General features: G+C 39.9%; 1 pseudogene; it reads left to right on the top strand.

The window, feature by feature from the left end:
- Positions 1-479: 479 nt before the first annotated feature.
- The window catches only part of LOC132476517 (microtubule-associated protein 1S-like), a 34,225-nt pseudogene continuing 20,326 nt past the window's right edge, over positions 480-14,378 (top strand).

Here is a 14,378-nt window from a genome sequence, read left to right as displayed (position 1 = left end):
CTTCCCCTGAAACGGGACGGGGAGAAAAGAAACTCGTGAAGACAAAAGGGTTTGGAGTGATGAGAAATCATTATGCAAGGGTTTTTCTTAGAAGGCTTCTAATTTTACAATAAGGAAGGAGAGTGCAATCCTTTGACACACGGGAAGGGTAGAGGGTGGGATTGAGGGTGACAGAGAGGTAGAGCAGAGAAATGCATTTGGGGCGCAGGGAGAAATGAAGTCCTTGTGGGAGATGTGTTGGAGAACTGTATTTTTGTGGGTATAAATTGTTATTTTAAAAAATCTGAAATTCAAGTAATTTAACATCTTGAGATTAAGTCAAATGACTGAGTTTTTGTGTGCACGAAGACCAAGCCGATATGCAGTCCACAGGTTTAGACACATCCCAGCTTGTATGAGCTTAATAAGCGGCCATATTAGGGTACCAGAAAGCTTCTACTGGAAGAATAAATTTTATTTTAGTTAGAAGACTTTCGAACATGGAAAATACGAGAGTATCAAAATTGACACAGGTAATTCTAAATCAGAATCTCCATTTATACACAGTGAAACTAAGGAAGACGAAGACAGATTAGAAAAGCTTTCTTTAAACAAGAACATCTCATGTAAAGATTTCAGTCTCTGATCCCTTCCCCCCAAGTAAAAGTCTTCAAAAAATTATATATGTAAATATAATTATATAATTACAAGAGATAGCATCATCTAAAGATGAAATAGAAGAAAATGTTTGGATTGACATAACACTGTCTCCTCGACATTCTACTTATAGGTAAAAAATCAGAATTCTTAACTGAAGCTTAAAATATTTTGCACAAAATAACTGACACCTCAGTGCGTGCGTGCTTGCTGCACTCTGTCTTTTAAGCCTGCATTTTTCGAAGCCGCCCCTCGCTCCTGCCCACCTCCAGGGAGGTGAAGAAGGACCCCGACCACAGGAGGTGCCGGCTGCCTCCACTGTGGTCGGCAGCAAGAAGGCAGATGCCCAGGTGGCTCTCAAGCCCCGCAGAGCAACCTACACACCACGCCCAGGTGTCCCGACTGTAGAGAATGGGTCCCGAAGCCCCCGCCCCTCCGCTTCCGGTGCGGAGACGCCAGACCACCCACCGTGGCCGGCAGCTTCCGGGACCCGCAGCTGGTGGCTACGCCCAGCCAGGAGAGGATCCCGCAGTTGGGGCTGAGCCCGGCTGAGAAGAGGGTGGCGTCTTGGAGGAGAAAACCCTGCAGCTGCTGTTGGCCGCCAGCACGCCCCAGCCATGCACACCCTCGCCCGTCGGAGCCCACCAGGAGCCAGCTGAGAACTGCGGGCCACTATCACTGAGCCAGCTGCGGGGGTGGGGAGGCCAGGCCGGATGCCTCCCCCTCAGTGACCACGCTCTCGCTGCCCGCCGAGGTGGGCTCCCCACGCTCCACAGAGGTGGACGAGTCTCTGTCCGTCTCCCTTGAGCAGGTGCTACCACTACCACCATGAGTGAAGCCGGGCTGAACCTTGCACTCTGCGGCCCTCGAGCGCGGCCCAGGGCCTCCTCACACGACGTGGCGCTGTGCCTGGTGTCACCCTGTGAGTCTGAGCAGCGGGAGGCCGTGCCCATGGCTCTGGCACACGTGTCCCCTGGCAGCACCACCAACAGCAGCGCTCGGTCCCAGGAGCTGGCGGGCGCTCCAGGAGTCCAGGAGACATCACCCATGTCTGTCAGCAAGTCCTTGCCCACCCTGGCTTAACTCAGACCCCTTGCCTGCCACTCCCAGCACCTCGGACTCAGATGAGGACACACTCCTGACCCCTCAAGATAGCCCCATCTCTGCCCGCACAGCCTAATATCTGCATGGTGGACCCTTAGACGCTGCCTCCCGGCTGAAAGAGCGCCTTGGCCGTGCCCGGAAGCCACCCACCCACTCAAACCCTGGCACTGACACCCCCAAAGCCACTCCAGTGACCGCTGCCAAAATCAAGGGGCTGGCCACTGGGGACCGGGTCAGGTGGCCACTCAGCGCCCGGAGTAAGTCCAGTGACAAAGGAAGTCGGACACTCCTGTCCAGAAAGTCCTCAGTCCTCAAGACGACCACTCGAAGTCCATCTTGGTAAGTACCTGGGGGCTGGAGTCCTGCAGCAGGTTCCCTGCTCATGTCCTCCTGTTCCCTACTTGATCTGTCGTGTCAGCCACACCCACCACCCCTTCTGGGCCTCAGTTTCTCTCATAAAATGGAAGCTCTGGCCTCACTGCTTCAGCATTCGCCATTCCAAGGTGCTGGAGCAGTAACGTCAATGGAAACATAACGTGAGCACATCCATCATGATGAATTTTCCAGCAGCCGCGTTAAGCAAAAAGAAACAGGTGAAATTGATTTTAATTGTATGTATACTTAATGAAACCCATTTGTGTCGAGGTTCCAAAGATGGCCCCCAGGTTCCATGATTGGCTAGGAGTACTGGGTATGTGGTCATACTCACAGCTAAATTTATTACAGCAAAAGGATACTTAGCAGGATCAGCAAAGGAAAAAGGCTTGGGGAGAAGCCCCTGGGGGGAACCAGGCACAAGCTTCTGGAGCCTTCTCTCAGCGGAGTCACATACCACGTGCTTGATTCTCTGACAACAGGAAATGCCCTCTGTCAGGGAAGCTCCTTAGAGACTCAGGGCACAGGGTTTCTATTGGGGCTGGCCGTGCAGGCACCCTCTGCCTCACACATATACTGAAAAAGGATTCTTGGGTCCAATTCTTGGACACTAGCTGGGTGTCATACAATTTTCCTCAATTCTGACACTATCTACCCAGAGATAGAATCACATTCTACAGGTAAAGGGCTCCATCCCATGAGCAGGTGCCTATCATAAGTCCAGGTTGATACCTGTGCTTCTGACTAACTGGCTATAAATCGAGGTTCCTATGACCCCCCTCTTTGGGTTTAATTTGCCAGAGCAGCTGACAGACTGAGGAAAACCCATTTACTCACTAGATTACTGATTTATTATAAAAGGATACTAAAGGATACAAATCATACAAATGTATGAAGAGATACATAGGGCGAGGTCCTGAACAAGAGATCTTATGTCCTCGTGGAACTTGGGGCCCTGAAAAGTGGCATGCAGAAGTGTTCTGGTTCCCCGATGTGGAAGCTCTCTGAAAAAGGGCCAAAAAGCTGTCCTTTGGGGCTTTTATGGAGGCTTCATTACATAGTCATGATTGACTAAATCATTGGCCAATGGCAATTGATTCAACCTCAAGCTCCTTTCCTTTCCCCAGAAATCAGGGGGCAGGACTCAAAGTTCCAACCCTCTGATCATGAGGTTGGTTCTCCTGGCAACCGGCCCCACACCCTGGGGTGGGATCCAAAGTCACCTTCATTAACATAAAACCCAGTTGTGATGGAAAGGGCTTGTTATGAAAAACAAGACACCCATTTCACCTTTTTGGCCCTGAAGTGTTTCATGGAGCTGAGGACAAGAGACCAAATATAACAAAAGATGCTCCCATTGCTCTTACTGATCAGAAAATTCCAAGGGTTTGGGGAGCTGTGAGCCGGGAACTGTGGAAGGAGACCAAATACATCTGAGAATGACCAAATATATATATTCTTTTTTTAAAAAATTGAAGTGTAGTTGATTTACAATGTTGTGTTAGTTTCTGATGTACAGCAAAGTGATTCAGTTACACATATATATACATTTTTTTTCATATTCTTTTCTGTTATGTTTTATCACAGGATATTGGACCTACAGTAGGACCTACTGTATAGCACAGGGAACTATATCCAATATCCTGTGATTAAAACATAATGGAAAAGAATATCAAAAAGAATGTATATCCATTCTATATTTAATGGTTTGCATCTACTAACTCCAAACTCCCAATCCGTCCCTCCCCCACCTTCCCTCCCACTTGGCAACCACAAGTCCGTTCTCTGTATCTGTGAGTCTGTTTCTGTTTCCTAGATAGGTTCATTTGTGTCATAGATTAGATTCCACATATAAGTGGTATCATATGGTATTTGTCTTTTTCTGATTGACTTTACTTAGTATGATAATCTCTAGGTCCATCCATGTTGCTGCAAATGGCATTATTGCATTCTTTTCTATGGCTGAGTAGTATTCCATTGTATATATGCACCACATCTTCTTTATTCGTTCCTCTGTCGATGGATGATTAGGTTGTTTCCATGTCTTGGCTGTTGTAAATAGTGCTGCTATGAACAATGGATGCATGTATCTTTTTGAATTAGAGTTTTGTGCGGATATATGCCCAGGAGTGGGATTGCTGGATCATATGGTAATTCTATTTTTAGTTTTCTGAGGAACCTCCATACTGTTTTCCACAGTGGCTATACCAACTTACATTCCCACCAATGGTGTAGGAGGGTTCCCTTTTTTCTACACCCTCTCCAGCATTTGTTATCTGTAGACTTTTTAATGATGTCTCTTCTGACTGGTGTGAGGTGGTACCTCATTGTACTTTGAATTTGCATTTCTCTAATGATTAGTGATGTTGAGCATGTTTTCATGTGTCTATTGGCCATCTGTATGTCTTCTTTGGAGAAATGTCTATTTAGATCTTCTCCCCATTTTTCAATTGGGTTGTTTGTTTTTTTGTTGTTGAGTTACATGAGCTGTTTGTATCAAGTATGTATATTTCTTATAAATCACAAAAAGGCTAAAATTTTTAAAAATAGCTGAAATAATGTTTTGTTTTAAAGTTTGTTTTAAAGTTTGTACTATTATGTTATCTTTATCTTATATTAGTATTTAGCTTGCTAACTTTTGATAATACTTTTTGCATTAATTTAATAATCTAATAGTTAAATCAGAATTAGAATATGTGCTTAATATTTACACACACACGAAGTTAAATTTTAGACAGTTTTTTATTTAAAATCTATTACAAAATTCTAATTTTAAAATCTATTTCAAAATTATAATGAAGAAATATTGAAATGCTAGTTGATCATTTTGCTGCAGTAATGTAATCAGAGCAATTGGAAAGACTTGCATTAAAATGACTGGTCTTGAGTTTCCATCTCTACTTGGCTTTAATTAAAGCCAAAAGCATCTAATAAACTGAGGGCAGAGGGAGGGGCTTTAAAGCTGGAATCTAGTTAAAATATGGTATCATCCTCTAGTTGGTGAATCGGCCAAGGGCCATTTGGAGGAATGAGGAACACTTTGGTAATTTGAAGTGAAAAGTCGTTTGCTACAAAGAATTAGATGCTTTAAAAATTATGTTGAAGGAATATACATGAGGCTGCGTCTCTGTGAAAGACTCCTAGAATAAAATAGCTAAACTAAACTGCCAGTGAAACAGCTGTCCTGACCGTGGAGTCAGGAAGTTGGAGGGTCAGGAGGGACCACTAGAATGGTGAATTCAAGAACAGTCTGCTGTAGTTGCAATCAGGATCAGGAAGCTCAAACTGCCTCTTGACCACAACAAAGTTGGTAACTGGATGCTGGAACATGGATTCCAGTTGCCACCGGTACTACCACACTGCCTTTCAACACCCACAAAGAAAATGACTGGACCCTGCTTTGCCATTGCACAAAAACCTAAGTCTCCAGGATCTCTGCTTGCTGGAAACACAGCCCCTGTCGCACTTCTGCTTCCAAATCTTACATGAATGGATCTAAGCGGCAGAAGCAAAATCACAACTAAAACTCAGCTGTGGGTGTGGGAAATCTTAATTTTAGTTTTCCACTATCTATAGTCCAAGAAGACACAACTAACAAGAAATAGAGTTGAGCAAAACAGTCCATCATACCCACTACAACTGTATGATAAAACTATACCATAATGAGTATGTGTTAAATATTGGTCATCATGACATAGTAAGAAATTACAAAAAGAGACCTATGTCCACTTGTGTGATGGATCTAAAGTAATCAAACTCATGGAAGCAGAAAGAAGAATGGTGGTTGCCAGGGCCTGGGTGGGGAGGGGGAAACAGGAAGTTGTTCAGTGGGATAGTTTCAGTCACGCAAGGTGAAAAAGTTCTAGAGATCTGCTATACCACAATGTGCATAGTTAAGACAGTAACATACACTTAAAAATTGTTTGGAGAGTAAATTTTCGTTGTGTGTTTTTTAGCATAATAAAAAAATTAAAATTTTAAAAAGAAAACAGAAACCTATGTAGTTCAGGGACTTTGTAGTTGCCTCCAAATTCTGGGCATCATGATCTTTATTTATAGTGAATCATACTTGAAATGGTGCATGTCAGCTGTCCTTACCTTAAACTCAAATGTCAAAGGTTTTGGATTTAGCTTGTAGTCATTGTTTTGTAATGTTAAGGATAAAATCACCTAGAAGCAATATCTACCTATATAAGGCAATATTTGATTATCTCATAGTTAAAAACAATAAATAATTGCTCTAGAATTAAATTAGAAGCCTTTCCCTGGAAGCTCTGGTTGGAAAAACAAAAAATCTCTGTAAATATCATATCAAGAATTGTTTTAGTGCTTTGTGGGTTTGTTGTTTGTAGGGTTATGTATTAATTGATTTTTGGAGGAAGAACTGAAATAAGAAATTTTGGTCATTGTATTGTCGATATTTAATAAATATCAAGGAATTGAATTAAGCTAATTTTCATAAAGCTTGCATATATTTCTTAGGATTATTTATTTTCAATTTGTGAATAATTTCTTATTTGTAACTTCCAGATCATATTTTTCTAAATTCTCATTTCCAGTTCCCAATTCCCAAATATGGTGGTGGCATCTTTGGAAGAGTCAAATAGAAACAACTTGACCCATTGCCTATATTCAGAATCTGTATTTTCCCAATCATCAAAGAATATGGAATTCCATTGCATTGTCTCATTCAGTCCAAGTTTCTGCTTTTTCCAGGGATATGTTTAATAGCTTTTAAAGAGGAAGTTTATCTTCCTACCCCTCTCTGGAATACAAGTTCTTAGCATATTACAAGGAGAAGCAATTCCCTGACTGTTCCCTGACCTCACCCCCTCAAAGACTGAGTTTCTAAACAAAAGACATGTTAGTATGGAGATACAGATTTTGCACATGTTTCTTACCACAGTAACATTGACTGCAAAGGTCAAGATTAGGATGATCCCTTTAAACCCACTGGATTCCCTCACCCCCATGTCTGTTTTATTATTATTCCTCTTTATAGATAATTTGACAATTCCAGAGCTGAATCAGACAAAACAGGCTACCACCCCTTGGAAGGAAAATGAAAAATTCAGTTCATTGTATGGTATCCAGATATCTGGATGTTTGAAATGGGGAAGACAACACATCTGGATGATGTGCTCTGTTCCAGGACCGTGGGTGGCAGGAGAAGTAGAGAGAAAGAGAAGCACCAGGACTACTGAGATCTGAGAGGAAACCAAGGAAGGAGGAACAGGGAAGAGGGTCAGGCCAGACGACACACAGGAAGTTCCCAGGATGCGGAGGTCAAGGGCATATGACAGGGCTGAAGTCAGAGCAAGACCAGTGTGTTCAGGCTATTGTTAGATTTTGGCTTTGTTGACATGAAGGCTAGATACCTCTAATGTTATCAAGAATTCGCCAAGGGTTTTCAAACTTGTAAACAAATGAAAACTCAAGAAATGAATTTCATCAGCTCTGTCCTATATGACTTAAGATTCTTCATAGTTTCCATAGCTCAAAGATCAGTTTTTTGCCCAGAGTCACCTTTGTGAGATTAAGAAGGTCCAAAGGCATCTAGATACTACAAAGAGTGATAGTCATACTAGTAGAGGTCTAATCTTTATTTTTAAATTAAAAATCTCCTTGGAGGAGTGGCAAATTTAGTCACTAACAGTTTAGTTTCACATTAGAATAATGATGGCCTCATAGAATTGGTTAGGAAATATTTTCTTTGCTTCTGTTTTCTGGAAGAGATTGTGGAGAATTAATGCTATTTCTTCCTTAAAATTTTGGTAGAATTTGTCAGTGAAACCATCTGGGTCTGATATTTTCATTTTCTGGAATTTTATTAATTATTGATTCAATTCCTTTAACAGATATAGGCCTAATCAGATAGTCTGTTTCTCCCTGTGTGAATTTGGTAATTTGTGTCTTTCGAGGAATTGGTCCATTTCACTTGTTATCAAATTTGTGTCATAGAGTTGTTCACAGTATTCCTTTACTATCTTTAAAAAAAAACTTTATTGTGGAATAATTGACAAATATAATCATGTTTATTTAAAGTACGTATTATCCATGAATGTCCATGAAATTAGTAGTGATGACCCCACTCTAATTTCTGATATTGGCATTTGCATTCTGTGTTCTCTTTTTCTTGGTTAGCCTGCCTAGAGGTTTATCATTTTTATTGATTTTTTTGTCAGAACAACAGCTTTTGGTTTTATTGATTTTCTCTGTTGCTTTCCTGTTTTGAATTTTATTGATTTCTGTTCTTATTTTTATGATTTCTTTTCTTCTGCTTCTTTAAGATTAAATTTTCTTCTTTTTCTAGTTTCTGAAGGTGAAAACTTAGATTATTCATTTTAAATCTTTCATCTTTCCTAATATATGTATCCAGTATTATCAGTTTGCATCTAAGCACTGTTTCCACTGCATCCTACAAATTTTGATAGGTTGTATTTTAATTTTCATTTGCTTAAAATATTTTTTAAATTAAAAAAAAAATTTTAGGCTGGGTTGGGTCTTCATTGCCGTGCACGGGCTTTCTCTTTCACACCCATCTGCCTCTAGACTCATAATTAGAAGAAATCCCAGAATGTTCCAAGGGATTCACATTAAAAGAATGATAACATTTTGCCAGCTTATATTGGAAAAAAAAGAACTAGAGAATATGTATAGAAATGGCTTTTCAGTGGGTACCCCAAGAAGGACTGAATATAATGGAACCTCTTGTTCAGTAGTATTGATGAGATCCCAAAAGGCCAAGGCAGAGGCCATATAGCAGTGTTTAGTTTTAGGTATATTTTCAGTTGGGGCTACCGTGACAGTCAGTTTCAGCTTGCAGAGTTTCTTAGCAATAGCTAATTTTTTACAAAGTCTTTGAGTATAAAATATATTGGCAGCTTATCTTAGAATTAGTGAAACCCTAAGACTAGGGAGAAAAGACTGGTTCAAATCTACACAAAAGACAGTCATATTCTCTCATCCAGTTTCCAGGCATGAGGCAGTTCAAAGACCCAGGCCCACCTAAATGAAGGGAAAGTTAGGTATCTTTGAAGAAGGCCCCTGAGACACTGTAATAAGTAAATACTGTAGTCCTCTTCAAATTCTTTCCCAGAGGGATCTGAATCTATCTACCAGGATGGCTATGTACTTGAGGAAAGGGGAATACCCAGACTTTTAGAATATCATAAACCAATATTTCTGAATTGCTATTCCCTGATGAAGTCAAATATCATTTTAATCAAACTAAAAGTGTATGGAGTTTTGGTTTTACTACATGTCACAGTGGGTTTAATAGGTCTGTGGACCCGTGTTGTTGTGATTTCACAGCTCTCAAATACAAGTTGAAATGACATTTCTGGCAATAAATAGGATCTCCACCATGGACTCATGAACTGTGGATTGAGGGCTATTATTGTAGGCAAGACCAAGTGGAAGCCCTTGAAACTTCTCATCCCTACCAAAATACAAACTGAAAGCAATATCTCATTCATGGGAGGAATCACAGCGATTAATGTCACTATCAAAAATTTAAAAAATTCAGAAGTATTCATCCTTGTCGCCAACCTAATTAATATTGTCTTTTGTGAAAAATGCAGGTGGATCTTGGAGAATGTAGGGTTTTGTTGAGTAATTAGCTTATAAATAATTCTAATTATAAGTTGTGGAGCAAAACAGTATAACTTTTTGCACATGGTATATAGTTATTGATCTGGCAATTTTTTTCTTTTCTGTACAATTTACAAAGAACATTTTGCTTCTATCTGGCAAGAACAAAAGTACATCTTCACTTAGGACTTTGTTAATTGTTATGTTCTCTTGATCATAATCTAGTCTACAGAGACCTTGATTATCTCAACATTCTTTGGAACATAATGAAGATCCATTGCGTAGATCATAACAAGCTGATCGATCCTGGTGATCAGGAAGCAGTGACTTAAGAAAGTGGTTCACAAAGTGTGATCCTTGGACCAGCAGTATCAACACCACCTGGGGATGTTATAAAAATTCTTCAGCCTCAGACCCACCCCAAACATACTGAATCAGTAGGTGGATCAGTCTGTGTTTTAACAAGCCCTAAGGGTAGTTCTGATGAGTGCTAAAGTTTGAGAATCACATCCTTTGAAAATCACATGTGTGTGAGAGGGTAGGGGATAAGCCACGTAAAAACTCAAGGGTCTGGCACCTTGGTGGAGTTGAGGAGTCTAATCTTCTGGGGCGTCTTTTACATAACAAAAAAGACAAGTTGCTGCATCTTGCACTATTCACCACTATGAAAGAGGTACAGTGCTTTGTGTTCATCTTTGCATTGTTGAGGTAAATAATACCACATTGCAGTGTGCTGTTTTGAGTATTTACTGAGTAACTTTGCAAGGCTACCAAAATAGTGGCGCTCAAGGCTCTTCCACTTGGGTTTTATGACAGAAGATTCAATGGCTGTCCAAATGTCTATCACAGATTGGGATGCTCTATGGAGGTTCTGACATGCTCCAGTAGGGACTTCTAGGGCAGATCCTGAAGGTTTATGGGGAAAGCTATGCTGCCTTATACAAACAACCACCATCTCTAAAAACGGTTCCCGATTTTCTTTTGGGCCCGGGTAAAAACCAGTGCTTGATCCTTGAGTATCTGAACTGCCCACTATAAACTGGGTATTATCTGGTTCACCAGGCTCTAAACAAGGGTATATAAGGCAGCACTCTTCTGTCATTAATTAGAAGCAGGGTATATGAGATTAGCCTTGATAAGATCCTAAAAATACAAGTACATTGCATGACCAGTGGCTCAGACTTGTATAACTCCTACTTCTGCTTTATTGCTATCTTCCCTCAATCCACACCTAACATTTCATGGGTAGTTTGGAGCAAAACCATGGCCTCTTCTGCAAGCAAGTGCTGTCCCTTTGAGAAACAGCTCCTGACTTGCTTCCTCTGGTCAATTGGTAGAAGAAGAAAAACTGAGACCTGGTTTACAGATGGTTCTGCATGATGTCTTGGTAGAAGATTGGTAAGGCAAAAGGAAGGAGGAAGCCATTTCCCCCCCCTGCTTTTGGAGGCATTTTGGACAGGAGGAGCAATGGGAGAGCCAGGTCCTCAGTGGTGATCTAAGTACCTGGATTCTCACTAAGTGGTGGCAGAGCAGTTCTAACAGCAGAAGTAGCAGTGCTTTTTGCATCAGCAGTGAGATTGTGTGTGGGCTCCATAATGGAGTGTGGACTCCTGGGTTCCTGTTCAGTTATAACGGTGGCAGAAGGTGGCAGCAGTGGTGATAGCAGCTTTCCTACTGCAGCACAGTCGACCTCTCTCCCTTTTACATTTACAACCCTTTTTAAGTCATTGTAATCAACTCCCTGCATTAAAGCCTTCTCTGTTTGAAATCTCTAGAATGGTTTCTGTTTTCCTGATGGACATTGAACGATATACCCACAAATGTTCTTTCATCTCATTCTTATAGCAATATGGAGAAAGACATTATTATGCTCATTTTACAATGAGGAAACAGACACTTAAGAGATATTAAGCAACTTGCCCATTATTCTCTCACTAGAGCCTAGTGAGAGAATAATGATGAAACAGTAGTCTGAAGCTGGTTCTTTTATGATTTTGTATTGAGTTTGAAACCATAATGTAGCATGTTCTTTGTGGTCTGTAATACCTGGAGAATAGGAGCTGCTGGTGGTGTTACAATAGTTTTTCTGTCATAGCATGCCAGGTACAGTGCACTCCTTAAGGCTTTGTTAACCCTCCTTTAAAAAATACCTTAAAAAGTAGCCTTACAAAGAAAAAACTAGGTTTTATTATTTAGTAATGCCCATAAGTAAACCTGAAGAATTATGCCCTTGAATTTGCCATATGTTATAGCATTAGCCCTAGACTTCTAGACTTGTGTGTATAGTGAAGAGCAGCCTCCTTCCATCTCATACTTTATTTTCTTTGTGTGTGTGATTCCAAGACTCTGAGGAATGGAGAGAATTAGAGCTGATCTTCAACTCCTAAGATATTTAATATAGGAGTAAATATAAGAAAATATATAAGGAATAATGGGTTAGACAGTAAAGTAGATTCTCTGTTTTTCCTTTTCTCCCACTTCCATTAATAGCACCAAGTAAGATTATGGTTGCTATGCTTACACAGTTGGTGCTAAATATATGCTGAATAACTTACTGACTGTGAGTTAGAAGTCCAGCTCTGTAAAATTTCCAGTATTTCTGGTTTTTTTTTTTTTTTTTTGGACCTACTAAGAAGTTGGGTTCTGCACAAATCATACTGTCCCACTTACCCTAGGTGCTGCCTGTCTCGGATGATAACATTGACGTTTATGTTATTCCCTCTTTGAGAAGGATCAGGCTCTACTATTATGTAAAAATACAAAAATACATATAATACATATAAAAATACATATAAAAAGTCCTGGAAATTGGTAGTTAGCATAGATTACTAGTATTTCTCTATTGAGACCAGGAAGAGCAGACTTTCCTTGAGTTCACGAGGAGTTTGTGACAAAGCCTGGCACAGATTTGATCCTCTAAACCCATGCTCTGAAGTATCTCCTCTAGAAAGAAGGATAATATAAGCAGGACATGTATCTTTAGACTATAATTCCTCCAGTGTTACCAGAATGTCTGGGTAGTGGTACTATGGGTACCTTTATTCCTTGGAAATTTCCAGTAAATATTCATTAGTTATAAAATTGTTTTCAAAATAAACAACAATATAAAAATACAAAAGCTTTCATACCAAAAGATATTCTCAAACTGACAAAGCTTAGGACATTTCTCATCTGTCCAGTGGCTCCTGGTTATCCCCTGAGAGATAGTGGTATTCCAGAAACTGAACAGGCTTATTGACTTGAAATAAAAATGATGTTCTTTCCCAGAATTATAGAAAAATGAATCAATACAGAGTATTTATTTGGTATCTGATTTTCTTAAATCTTTGAGACCTGCTACTACTTGTCTGCTAGCAGAGGGCAAAAGGAATGACTAACACAAAAATATCAAAGTAAAAGCTTGAAAATGTGATTTCTCCAGACATTTTATTGTGTTAGTCTGCTCAGGCTGTCATGATAAAATACCACAAACTGGGTGGCTTAAACAACAGAAATTCATTTTCTCTCAATTATGGAGGATGAAAACCCCAAAATCAAGGTTCCAGCAGGGTTCAGTTTATGATAAGAGCTGTCTTCCTGTCTTGAGGATGGCTGCTTTGTCCTCACATGGCCGTTCCTTTGAACTCTCTGATGCCTCTTCTTCAGAGGACACTGACTCTATCGGATCAGGACTCCACACTTATGACCCCATGTAACCTTAATTACTTCTTCAGAGGCCTCACCTCCAAATGCAGCCACACTGGGGGTTAGACCTTCAACATATGAATTTTGAAGGCACACAAACATCCAATCCATAACATATATCTACTATCAGTCCTACTGACAGGAACAGATCTACACACAGAATGCAAATATATTTTCTGAGAGTAAAATTTTTCTTACTTCAAGTGACATCCTTTGTTTACATCACTATTTTATGATGTTCTAAGACAAATACCATCATTTTCAGGGTGTGGGTCTCCTCAACATATTTAAAAGACATCAGAAAGGTAAATTTCAAATTCCTTGGTGGTTATAACCAATTATGTTGTTGCCTCTTTGAAGATGCTCAGAGCACTAATAAAATGCATTTGTTCTAATATTTATTTCATGGGTTCCATAGAAATTCATACACGGTCTGTATCTTTCCCATTTTTCCTATGAAAGCAGCAAAGTGTTGACTTTGGAGTCTAATTTATTTACTCCAAATAAGTTTTACTTATAATATAAATTTACTCTAAAAAATTTATCCAAGGTAAAATTGGATAAATTACTTATCATCTCTGTGCCTTATTGACACAGTGGGGCTAATAATAGTCTTACACCAGAAAGTAGTTATGAGAGTTAAATGAGATACTCCATGTTCAACCCTTAATAAAAGACCAAGCCCTCTTTATCACCAATATAAGGGGCACAGATATAAGATAGAGTTGAACCTATTTGCATGAATTAAAATATTCTTTTTTAATAAGAAAGTTTAAAAATGGTATAAGGCTTAGTGAAATCACATTGCCAAATTCATATTCTGATGCTCTAGTGTGCATTTCACTCCAGTTAGCTGCTTTCCCCCTATCCACGGGATTTCAAATTTAAGAGAAGTATCTTTTCCTAATTTACCTTGCTTTGACCTTTTACCTAGACCTTTCTCTGTACTGGCCAAGGAATAAAAAGATCGAAGTACTCTTGTCAAT

This window comes from Mesoplodon densirostris, chromosome 2 (assembly GCF_025265405.1).
Source record: "Mesoplodon densirostris isolate mMesDen1 chromosome 2, mMesDen1 primary haplotype, whole genome shotgun sequence".
Classification (NCBI taxonomy): Eukaryota; Metazoa; Chordata; class Mammalia; order Artiodactyla; family Ziphiidae; genus Mesoplodon; species Mesoplodon densirostris.
The sequence above is the reverse complement of the archived record's forward strand: the minus strand, read 5'-3'. Positions and strand labels throughout refer to the sequence as shown.